The following is a 12,800-nucleotide window of genomic DNA, read 5'->3' as shown; positions in this document are numbered from 1 at the left end:
AATATATTTTATGTCCCTATGATGTGGGAATTATTAGACATTATTAAGAATGCTGTTGTTTGTTTCCTCTTTCAAAGCTGCACATATCAGGCTACAATTGATTCTGAGCTTTATTTAACATATTTTCCATTCTTTTTCAGTTAAAGACCTTCAAAAATAATATATCTCTGTTCTGATTCCAAATTGAATTTAAGTCTGACTATTAAAACAGCTTGTAGCTGCTTTTTAATTTCCTTATTCACTTGGTAAACAGCTGAAGTGGAGCAATATGAAATGATTTGGAAAAGTTGTATAAAGCCTCCTAGTTTCCGCTTTCTGGCATTTAATTTATTGAATTTGATTTCTCCTTTTTGAAACTAAATGCAAGTTGGGGAAGTTTAAATGCTATAAACAGATATTAAGTCCACAAATATGTATTGAATACTTACTGTGTGTCAGATACTGTGACAGGTTTGGGGGATAAGATGACTCAGATAAAGGTCCCTTTAAAGCTGTTTACAACCTACTGCAAGTCATGATAAAGCTACACAAGTGGCTCTGCTAGGAGGCAGAAGGGAATAGGACCCAGGAGTGGTGCAATGGCAGTGCATGGGTGTAGCCTGTTTCTATGGGTGATTTCATAAGGGTTTGATCAATGCAAAGAAATAGAGGAAAACAATAGAATGGGAAAGGCTAGAGATATCTTCAGGAAAATTAGAGATACCAAGGGAAATTTTCATGCAAAGATGGGCACAATAAAGGACAGAAATGGTATGGACTTAACAGAAGGAGAGATATTAAGAAGAGGTGGCAAGAATACACAGAAGAACTATACAAAAAAGATCTTCACGACCCAGATAATTATTTGGTATGATCACTCACCTAGAGCCAGACATCCTGGAATGCAAAACCAACTGGGCCTTAGGAAATATCACTATGAACAAAGCTAGTGGAGGTGATGGAATTCCAGTTGAGCTATTTCAAATCCTAAAATATGATGATGTGAAAGTGCTGCACTCAATATGCCAGCAAATCTGGAAAACTCAGCAGTGGCCACAGGACTGGAAAACGTCAGTTTTCATTCCAATCCCAAAGAAAGGCAATGACAAAGAGTGCTCAAACTACTGCACAGTTATACTCATCTCACATGCTAGCAAAGGAATGCTTCAAATTCTCCAAGCCAGGCTACAACAGTCCACGAACAGTGAACTTCCAGATGTTCAAGCTGGATTTAGAAAAGGCAGAGGAACCAGAGATGAAATCGCCAACATCCACTGGATCATCGAAAAAGCACGAGAGTTCCAGAAAAACATCTACTTCTGCTTTATTGACTCTGCCAAAGCCTTTGACTGTGTGGATCACAATAAACTATGGAAAATTCTTCAAGAGATGGGCATACTAGACCACCTTAGCTGCCTCCTGAGAAATCTGTATGCAGGTCAAGAAGCAACAGTTAGAACTGGACATGGAATAACAGACTGGTTCCAAATCGGGAAAGGAGTACGTCAAGGCTGTATATTGTCACCCTGCTTATTTAACTTCTATGCAGAGTACATCATGAGAAACGCTGGGCTGGAGGAAGCACAAGCTGAAATCAAGATTGCTGTGAGAAATATCAATAACTTCAGGTATGCAGATGACACCACCCTTATGGCAGAAAGTGAAGAAGAACTAAAGAGCCTCTTGATGAAAGTGAAAGCGGAGAGTGAAAAATTTGGCTTAAAGCTCAGCATTCAGAAAACTAAGATCACAGCATCTGGCCTCATCACTGCATGGCAAATAGATGAGGAAACAGTGGAAACAGTGACAGACTTAATTTTTTGGGCTCCAAAATCACTGCAGATGGTGACTGCAGCCATGAAATTAAAAGACACTTACTTCTTGAAAGAAAAGTTATGACCAACCTAGACAGCATATTAAAAAGCAGAGACATTACTTTGCCATCAAAGGTCCATCTACTCAAAGCTATGGTTTTTCCAGTAGTCATGTATGGATGTAAGAGTTGGACTATAAAGAAAGCTGAGCGCTGAAGAATTGATGCTTTTGAACTGTGGTATTGGAGAAGACTCTTGAGAGTCCCTTGGAGTGCAAGAAGATCTGAACAGTCCATCCTAAAGGAAATCAGTCTTGAATATTCATTGGAAGGATTGATGCTGAAGCTGAAACTCCAATACTTTGGCCACCTGATGTGAAGGGCTGACTCATTGGAAAAGACCCTGATACTGGGAAAGATCGAGGGCAGGAGGAGAAGGGGACGACAGAGGATGAGATGGTTGGATGGTGTCACCAACTCAATGAACATGAATTTGAGTAAACTCTGGGAGTTGGTGATGGACAGGGAGGCCTGGCATGTTGCAGTCCATGGGGTTGCCAAGAGTTGGACATGACTGAGCGACTGAACTGAACTGAACTCATAAGGGTTGTGCAGAAACGGGGTCTGGGACTGGGAATATATTAGCAAGCTCTGGTTTAAATAAAATTAGATAGGTAAGAGTGAGCTCAAAACTGGGCTCTCTCTCTTATCTATAGTGAAATTTTCATATAATTATTTAACCTAGAGTTTCTTCATCTGTAAAATCAATATATTCTGTAGAGTTTGTAGCAAAGGTTAAATAATATAAGATATATATAGCAATTGAACAGCCTGGTGTAATAATGATTATTTTCATACAGCGAAACTTCCCAACTCCGGAAGTACTAATAGGCATATTTACAGATGAATAGATAAGAAAGATGTGATATATACTGCTGCTAGGAAAGATTGAAGGTAGGAGGAGAAGGGGATGACAGAGGATGAGACAGTTGGACGGCATCACCAACTCAATGGACATGAGTTTGAGCAAACTCGAGGAGGTGGTGAAGGACAGGGAAGCCTGGTATGCTGCAGTCCATGGGGTCACAAAGAGTTGGACATGACTGAACGACTGAACAACAACAGCATATACATAAATTGAAATATTACTCAGCCATAAAAAGAAGGAAATAATGCCTTTTGCAGCAACATGGATGGGCATAGAGTATCACATTAAGTGAAGTAAGCCAGGCAAAGACAAGTATCATACAATATCACTTAGGTGGAATCTAGAAAAGTGACACAAATGAACTTTCTAGCAAAGCAGAAAGAGACTGACAGAGATGATAGAAAACAAACATGGTTACCAAAGGGGATGGGGAAGGAGGAGAGATAAGTTAGGAGTTTGGGATTAACATATATACACTATTGCATATAAAATAGATAATCAACAAGGACCTACTCTATAGCAGAGGGAACTGTACTCAGCACTTTGTAATAAGATGTAAGGGAAAAGAATCTGAGAAAGAATATATTATATATTATATATATATATAATATATCTGAATCACTTTGATGTACACAGCATTGTAAACCAACCATACTGCAATTTTTTTTTAAGAAAAAATAAAATCCAATTGTGAGAAATAAAAAGAAAGATAGAAACCATGCAACTTTTCCCAAATCTGTTTGACCATAGAATACTTTTTTTTTTTTTAAACAGAGCATCTCAAAGAGCTAGTGTTCAAAGGAACAGATTTTGAAAACCCTAGGATAGGGATATCACAGGTTAAAAAAAAAAAGCCGCCCTTAAGCCTTGTACGATGGGAATGACTAGGTCAAGTAAAGATGGGATATAGGCTATTCTAGGGAGAAAAAAGCAAAAGCAAAAACAAAGTGTCATTTTAATTTAGGGCAGCAAAAATCTTTTGTAGAAGGTATATTTACTTATGGTGGAAAAATGGACTTAACGATGGAAGGAATAAAAGCCAGCATGATAGTAATGGACAGCTACTATTTTGACCTGCCAGAATCTATTCCCCATTCTTCAGGAAACAGCTTCAGAATTTTCTTTGGAGAACCACCAGAGGTGGGTATACTATGAAGCTGCTGCTGCTGCTGCTGCTGCTAAGTCGCTTCAATCGTGTCTGACTCTGTGCGATCCCATAGACGGCAGCCCACCAGACTCCCCCGTCCCTCGGATTCTCCAGGCAAGAACACTGGAGTGGGTTGCCATTTCCTTCTCCAATGCAGGAAAGTGAAAAGTGAAAGTGAAGTCGTTCAGTCGTGTCCAACTCTTAGCGACCCCATGGACTGTAGCCTACCAGGCTCCTCCGTCCATGGGATTTTCCAGGCAAGAGTCCTGGAATGGGGTACCATTGCCTTCTCCATACTATGAAGCCACTGAAGCCTAAATCTCTAAGCCTCTTATTTACATGACTGTATCTTTCCATCCTGACCTTCCTCATTCACACTTCCCCTTGTGTTTGAAGTATTAGAAGGGCTGAAGGAATAGTTTTGAGTCTAGCTAAGGGGAAGTTGAGTTGGGAATATATTTAGTTTGTGCTTCAGTGCATATATTTATATGGTTCATAGTCACTTGATTATTTGTTTGTTGCTTGCTGACATTCTAATGTGATTACTGATTTCCAGCCATACTCACTACTGGCTACCGTGGTCACTGATCTTGTATGAAAAGAGGGCACTGACAGCAAGCTGGTTAATGAGTGATATCAATTTGAATAGTATTTATGAGTCAAGTTTGGTCAAGAAAAATTGAAATATCTTGAAAATATTCCAGCTCATTCATAAGAGAAACTTATGAGAAAAAAGTCCTAAATTTGGCGATGATAATAATATAATAATAATTAGCCATAGAACATACAGAAAATTACTAATACATTGTGAAGTTCCAAGTACATTTTAAAGCTATCAGTGATTAAAAAAATATTATTCAACCATAGAAGAGGACTGAATTATCTTTCCAGCCTCCTTTAAAAAATGGTATTGTGATGTGATTGTTGTATGAAGAAGTGATTGAAAGGTATGCACCAAAACTCATAGAAAAAAACAATAACAGATATTCTAGGGAGGATTTTGATAATGGTGGCATCCCTTTGTTTTGGGGAATTTGGGGTTTATTTTTTTTTCTCCTTCTTTGAAATATTTTCTTTCAATATTTAATCTGAATTTTTGAATTTTAATTTTGTCTCCTTTTTCTTAAAAAGCTTACCCCTCTCCTCTGATTGGAAAAGTGTTAGAACTCACAAAACTTGATCTGCCTTCTTATCACACTCACTTTATGACACGCAAGTGGAGCCGAGTCCATTCCAAAATCTAGAAGGGCAAGTCTCTCTAGGCTGGTCAGAGGCACCGTGCATTCAATTCAGGGTTCAGGGTCACGTGACTCAATCAGAGCCAGAGGGACTCAGTTCTGGCTTGTGTCTGGAAGCTGGCAGGTTGGGAAGCAGAGCTAACAGCAAAGCCACTGTGGCAAGGGCACAGATGAAGGTCATGTCATATGTCTAAAATTGATGAAGTTATAAATCAAGGTACCAAGTTGGTTAACAAGATAGCCTGCCCTTCCTGCATGATAAATAGACCTTCATTATGACAGATTTAAGTATGGCTTAAAACTCAACATTCAGAAAACAAAGATCATGGCATCCGGTCCCATCACTTCATGGCAAATAGATAGGAAAACAATGGAAACAGTGATAGACTTTATTTTTTTGGGCTCCAAAATCACTGCAGATGGTGACTGCAGCCATGAAATTAAAAGACGCTTGCTCCTTGAAAGAAAAGCTATGACCAACCTAGACAGCATTTAAAAAAGCAGAGACATTACTTTACCATCAAAGGTCCGTCTAGTCAAAGCCATGGTTTTTCCACTAGTCGTGTATGGATGTGAGAGTTGGACTACAAAGAAAGCTGAGCACCGAAGAATTGATGCTTTTGAACTATGGTGTTGGAGAAGACTCTTGAGGGTCCCTTGGACTGCAAGAAGATCTGACCAGTCCATCCTAAAGGTAGTCAGTCCTGAAGAAGGACTGATGCTGAAGCTGAAACTCCGATACTTTGGCCACCTGATGCGAAGAACTGACTCATTTGAAAAGACCCTGAGGCTGGGAAAGATTGAAGGCAGGAGGAGAAGGGGATGACAGAGGATGAGATGGTTGGATGGCATCACTGACTCGATGGACTTGAGTTTGAGCAAGCTCCAGGAGTTGGTGATGGACAGGGAGGCCTGGCGTGCTGCAATCCATGGGGTTGCAAAGAGTCAGACATGACTGAGCAAGTGAACTAAACTGAATTGAATTAGGACAGAATCAAAACTTGTAAAACAATGGGCTGTATATGATTGAAAATTGTCAAATACTCAAGACAAATTAAATTTTTACTGAGCATAATTGGAGATTCTGTTAGTGGGCCAGGGTTGATTAGATAAGTAATAAAATAAACATATACACACACATATATATATATGACAAATTATTATGTATTTATTCCATAAGCTTCAGCAAAAACCCCACCATTTTATTATCAAGATTGTTGACAGTAATGATTGAACAAATTAAAAATCGAATTCGAATATATTTTCATGAAAAAATATAGAATTAAGGTAAATGTAAATTTTTAAAAGCAATGATATGTGTGTTTTCACAAAGTTATTTGGCTTTTAATATTTTAACATTATCTATTAAAATAAAATTAAAATACATATTATAGTTGATTTATATTAAAAATTATAAATCAAAGATATATAGCTTGTTTTAAATTAATTTTGAAATTATAATTTAATCTTATTAAATTTTAAAAAGCTATTCACAATTCTAATGTTCAGTGTTCTAGTTGCTACTGAATTAAATCAGGATTCATTTGTGTGTATGATAATATAGACCCATGTGTAAAATTCTTGAATAATGATTTTTTTTAATGTTGTGAAGTGTTTCTTCGATACCCTGAAAATACCAGGGTGCAAATATTGCAAATACCACTCTGACTGCTGACTTGTTCTGTAATGATAAATTGGGACATGAAGAATGGAAAGAAAAAGAACCTTTGGGATTTGTGGGAATAAATATTTCATTTTCAAGACTTACTGCATTCATGCCAATTGAAAGGATTTGACAAATGAATTCACTTGTCTTTTCTCTTACCTAAACTCTTCCTCTTCTCAAATGTCCCTACACTTCCAAGTAGTTCCCATCTCTGATATTGTCAGTGGGACAACGTACAAAATTTCATGGCATTCATATGCAGTTAGTTTGGGGAAATAGAACAAGTGATGTGAGAGAATAGCTTTGAAACATGTATATTATCATATGTGAAATAGATCGCCAGTCCAGGTTCGATGCATGAGACAGGGTGCTCAGGGCTGGTGCACTGGGATGACCCTGAGGGATGGGATGGGGAGGGGTGTGGGAGGGAGTTCAAGATGGGGACACATGTACACCTATGGCTGATTCATGTCAATGTATGGCAAAAACCACTACAATATTGTAAAGTAATTAGCCTCCAATTAAAATAAATTAATTAATTAAAAAAAAAAGCATAACTGTTAAAAAAAAAAAAGAGGTGGGAGAATTATTTCCCTGGGACCTAAAAGTTGATATTCACTAGAGTGTATTTTTAGCATGTTCTTTAATGAATATAATCATAATGATATGTATGTTTATGATTAAGTGAAATTCTCTAAATCATGGGGCCCCGGAGAGGGGTACCTCTTGTCTCTGGGAAGAACTGCCCACCATTCTGTTGCTTCCCAGAATTCTTGGGGCTTAGTCTCCTAGATCTAGTTCTCCTCAGTATTGGGTGTGGAGGAGGTGGAGATGAGGAGAGCTGTGAGTGACAAGAGTCCATCATTCCCCTCCTCTCTCTCTGCTCTCAAAATCTATTTTCTCCTATCTCTCTCAAGGACTGTTTGTATAATCTCTCTAATGAGTTAAGTATTTCTAAAAAACTAATATCAGCTAGCCTCAGACCTCTGGATGAGTTTTGAAGGAGAGGAGATAATCCTGGGGCAAGGGATTGTACAGGGTCTAGTTGTCTGCTTGAAATAGGAAGAGGGAAGTTATAGGAAAAACAAACAAATTACCTGAATGAATTATCCTGCCAGTAACTGGCATGGCTATTTACTTCCCAACTGGTTAGTGGGAAGGTAAGTTTCAACTATTAGCCCCTGAAATGCAATGGGGGCCTTTCTGGAAATCATGTTATGGAAGTGGTAACAGGTATTAATGATAAAACCTGCAAGTCCTACCACCTGAGAGTGATAGAGTTTCAAGGGTCAGCTGACACGAGTTATGGTGGGGCCTAGGTCTAGAAGTCTTCAGTCAGTGGGAGAGACTTTCCCCAAAGCATGGAGTAATATTTTGTTTTCAGGAACAGGGTTTTTTTCTTTTTTCTTTTTAGCAGCTTGCGGGATCTTTTCCCCCAACCGGGGATTGAACCTGTGCCCTTAGCACCTTTGACAGTGAAAGCACAGAGTCCCAGCCACTGGACTGCCAGGGAATTCCCAGGAACAGGTATGTTTACAGTGACCAACTATCCAGATCGTGTTTTATAAGCCTAGTATGAAAAGAGGGGATGTTTTGCATCAGATTGAGCAGGCATAATTACAATATGGGTTACAAAAATGGTAAAAAAAAAAAAAAAAAAAGACCCAGAGGAAAAAATATCAAAAGTGAATTGTAATTTTATGTTGTGAACTAATTGGAAGCTTTAAATGGCAATTGAAATTCTTTCTGGGCCTAAGGGAGATGAGGCGGCCTTCTTCAGGATGTTTGAACTTAATTACCAGGTGCAGCAAGAGTGGAATAGGTTTTGTGAAATTACTTAAAATAATCATGTTGGGCACCAGAAATGGTTATATTTATCTAAGGGCCTTAGCACCCCTTTCAAGTGGAAAGATAATTTGTATCATTGAAAATTTAGTAGAATTTTAATGCATCTACAGATGAGTGGGAGAATGTTTGAAAAATGTGCTTTGTACCCTATCAGAAATTCATTTGGGTTTAAAAGTGCATATGGTTATTTCTTTCATGAAATATTGGTATGTTTGCAGCAAACCATTTTTATGTCCTTAAAAATATTTTTAAAAGGTAAAAGTAATACAATAACATTACACAGTTTTAGAAAAACAAACAAAAAATTTGACTACAATCTTACCAGTCTGCTACAAGAACTCATCTTTTTATAATCCTTTATGGACATATGGTTTTCATATTTTTATGCAATTTTGTATCATGTTCTTTTTTTCCTTACTATAAAATAAGATTTTTCTTATGTTGCTACATATTCCACATTTTAATTTAAAATTTTAATGGTTACATGATATTCCTTCTAGGAGATGTGCCAAAATTCACTCTTTTCTCTAGGATGGAACATTTAGATTTTTTCCATTAAAAAAACGCAGTGAATGTATAAAGTGTCCCTCCTTCATCTCTTGTCCTGGTTCCAGACTTTCAGTTATTTCTAAGAAATGGGATTAATGGGTAAAAGTGTATAGGACATTTTCTTGTCTCTTAATATGTATTGTTTAATTACTTTACAAAAGGATTGCTCCAATGAAAGAAAATGCTACAATGTATCAAACCAGCACATTCATTATACTTATCAGCATTTTGTCTTTCTCTTTTCCTTTCTATTAATAATTTAATTGGCCATTTTATAATGTGTGTTCCTCTAATTGTGTGCAGAGCTAAATGTTTTTGCTTATATTTATTTTTTCTTAAGTCCATTATGTGTTTAGGACTTCAGGATGAGAACCTAAATTTAATTGATGACAAATCCATTATGTTTCTGAATATTTGTTAGAAGAAAGTAATTTACTTCCAACTTAAATTTAAAAATTCTAGTTATATTTGAATTCAAAACAAAGTGTTTTTCAACAAGTTTATTTAAATACCTTTAGATAACTCTTTTCTCTGGTTACCTCAATCTCAAGCTAATTTCTCTCAAAATGTTAATAAGGATTCACTAAAGAAAAGAGTCCCATGGTTAAATAAGTTGGCAGAAAGCACTAAGGGGGATGGTGAGCAAAAAGAATACTTTTTCTGAATAGTTTAGGCAAATTGGATCATATAATCCCATATTCCCAGTTGGTAGGGTTCTCAATCTTTTCCATGGGAACCAGGCTCCAGCCTCCTTGGAGGGTGGGGTGGGGGCTTTCCAAAGCAATAGTATGAGCACAGTAACAGTTCTGGGAAGTCTTGTGATAAATCTTGTTAACAAATTACTTGATCATATTATTTACATTTTTTGTGGGTACGAACTGGAGAGGTACCTATGACCTTCTACTCTTCAACAAGAGACCTTTTGCTTCTTTGATTCCGCCCCTTCCTACCAGAGCCAAATGAGTAGGAAGGCGGTGTAGGAGCAGGGGTTGCTTCTCTGGCTCTGAGGAAGAAGACATCATTGCCTTGGATCTTCATATTCTTGCCCTTGTCATCTTTAAGTGGCAATATCTGCAGAAGCGGTGGTGGTTGAGGATGCTTTGGGTGCATAAGAACACCCGCTAGAGCTTTAGGGGCGTGTAATAGAACCTCTAATTATGTTTAATTTTTTCACTTTATATATCTTTTGGATGATTCTATGTCTTCGGTTTTTATCATGAAAAGCAGTGTATATTCATAATAAATACACCTGTATTAGGTGTACACACTCAAATTTGGGTACTAGTGATCTAAAATGGCTAAGAATAGGTTGTAAACTTAAAAGCAAATAGAGAGGCTGTTCATTCACCCTTTCATTTATTCCAAATTCTACTTCTTGAGTGAATACTGACAGTCACACCTACTAGGCCCTGAGGATGTTATAATAAACAAGTGTCCCTACCTTCACAGAGCTTGTTGACTCAGGCCACAGGGACAAAAGAAGTTCTGGTAATGAATATGGCTTATTAGAATAGAACATTAGGATTTGGAGCAAAGTTTTACCTGTAGTTTCCTTTCTGCATGTGTTCATCTCTGAATGATGATGGAAGCTAACGACTCATTAAGAATTTGGGACTGCTATTACCTGGCCTTCTTTCTCATTCTGTGTTTGCTTATTAAAGATATGATGTACAGTACACTTGACTCTAAAATTTGTGATTTGCAAAACTGAGTGCACTTCAGAGTTAGTCTAACTAACAGGTTTGATATTATATGATTGTCCAGTTGATCAATATCAACTTGGGGTTATGTGATAATGTATCAGTTTGTTATGGCTGTTGTATGTAACAGAGTGTTGCAAATGGAGTGGCTTAAACAAAGCAATGGCACCCCATTCCAGTACTCTTGCCTGGAAAATCCCATGGACAGAGGAGCCTGGTAGGCTGCAGTCCATGGGGTCGCTAAGAGTCGGACACGACTGAGCGACTTCACTTTCACTTTTCACTTTCCTGCATTGGAGAAGGAAATGGCAACCCACTCCAGTGTTCTTGCCTGGACAATCCCAGGGACGGGGGAGCCTGTTGAGCTGCTGTCTATGGGGTCGTGCAGAGTCGGACACGACTGACGCGACTTAGCAGCAGCAGCAGCAGTACATACTTAAATTAAAAAGCAGTGTATGAAACTTGTGGTATCACCATTTTATAAAGGATGTCCTATATCTTGGTTCATATGTAGGTAAGGATGTAAAACATAAATACGTGTATATATTAGACTTAGAGGACTAAGGAAGGAAACAGACTCACATATCTGATCATCTCTGCTTGGTGAACTAGTTTTTATTTTCTTTGATAAAAGTGTCTGCATTTATATTACAAATTTTCTGCATGTATTTTTATGTTCTGGGAGAAATTGATGGGCTGGATTAAAAAAATAAAACACAGACTAAGAAGCCTTCATGGAGAGTTGTGAAACCTGTTCTCACAGGGAATAAAAAGGGGGACATGATCATTCATCACTCCAAGAGCAAATTCAGAATTTATCCTCAGGCCTCTAGGGTCTTAAACAAACCCTCTGCTGCTTCATTTCTAAAACTGACTCCTTGGGATAACCCCTCCTGCCCCGGGATGACCTGGGTCAGCCTGGCCTGGTCAGTGCCATGTGAGACATAGCAGCGGCTTGCTGTTTTCTTTGTTGGAATCCAAGGTGCCACAAGGACAAGAACTCCACACAGAGCTGTCCCCAAGTGATGGCCTTCCCTTTGGCCCACCTTTGCCGCTTCCTTTTGTCCCACTGAAGCTGACTCCTTCTCCAGGTGCACCGGCGGCCTCAGGGGCCAGAGCGGGAAACATAGCATAGCCATCTTCCTGTGCAGAGCAGCTCGACTGGCCTGAGCTTACAACCTTCCAACAAATAATTTCTTATTTAGAAAGAAAAAAAAATTACTGCAAGGATTCTTAAGTGAGGACTATGGACACATTCTGGGACTGACTTAAGGAGGGGGTTGGGCTAGAGAACTGGCACTGATAGAGGAAGATGAGAAATGGACTGGGAGCTTCTGAAAGGAGAGGTAACCAAGGTGAGCCAGAGACAAGGCTAAATTTATACTCGGCATCTGGGTCAGGCTGACCTGTTCAGGAGAGGGAAGTTGATATCTGGTCTGAGTGTGAACCATGAGAACTAGAAGTGACTTAGGCCAGTTCTGCTCTGACTTTCACAGGGAAACAAATCTGCCCTGTCCTACCCCCACCCCCCAACACCCTGCCACCCCGCCACCCCTGGGATGTGGTTAAAATGTAACTTCTGATCTAGTCAGTCTGGGTGGGGCCCGAGGGTCTGCAGGTCTAACAAGCTCCCAGGTAGTCCCTATGCTGCTGGTCCATGGACCACACTTTGAGAAGTGAGGGCTTGGAAGGCAGGGGAGACAAACAAGGACCTCTGAGGGGCCCAGAGCAGTGCACTTCACCTCACTGACTGAGCTCAGTCACTGACTGAGACTTCAGAGTGACAGGAGACATTGTTTGATTAAGTGAGAGGACATCTTGTCATGGTCAGTAGTATTTGGGAAGCTGTGTGGTAGAAAGGAGCTTAGTGTTTTCAATCTCACTGACATTAGTGTGAATCTCAGGGAGCTTGGTGTTTATCTTGTAGGGAAT

At 38.9% G+C, this 12,800-nt stretch overlaps 1 long non-coding RNA gene across 1 annotated transcript in view; it reads left to right on the top strand.

Annotated features, from left to right (window-relative positions):
- The window catches only part of LOC145537975 (uncharacterized), a 42,695-nt gene extending 31,091 nt beyond the window's left edge, over nt 1–11,604 (top strand). The window contains exon 2 of the long non-coding RNA XR_014076546.1: nt 8,186–11,604. This is a non-coding gene — a long non-coding RNA (uncharacterized LOC145537975). The remainder of the gene's footprint in view (nt 1–8,185) is intronic.
- The last annotated feature ends 1,196 nt before the right edge of the window (nt 11,605–12,800 follow it).

This window comes from Giraffa tippelskirchi, chromosome 2 (assembly GCF_054371585.1).
Source record: "Giraffa tippelskirchi isolate mGirTip1 chromosome 2, T2T-mGirTip1v1.2.pri, whole genome shotgun sequence".
NCBI lineage: Eukaryota > Metazoa > Chordata > Mammalia > Artiodactyla > Giraffidae > Giraffa > Giraffa tippelskirchi.
The sequence above is the reverse complement of the archived record's forward strand: the minus strand, read 5'-3'. Positions and strand labels throughout refer to the sequence as shown.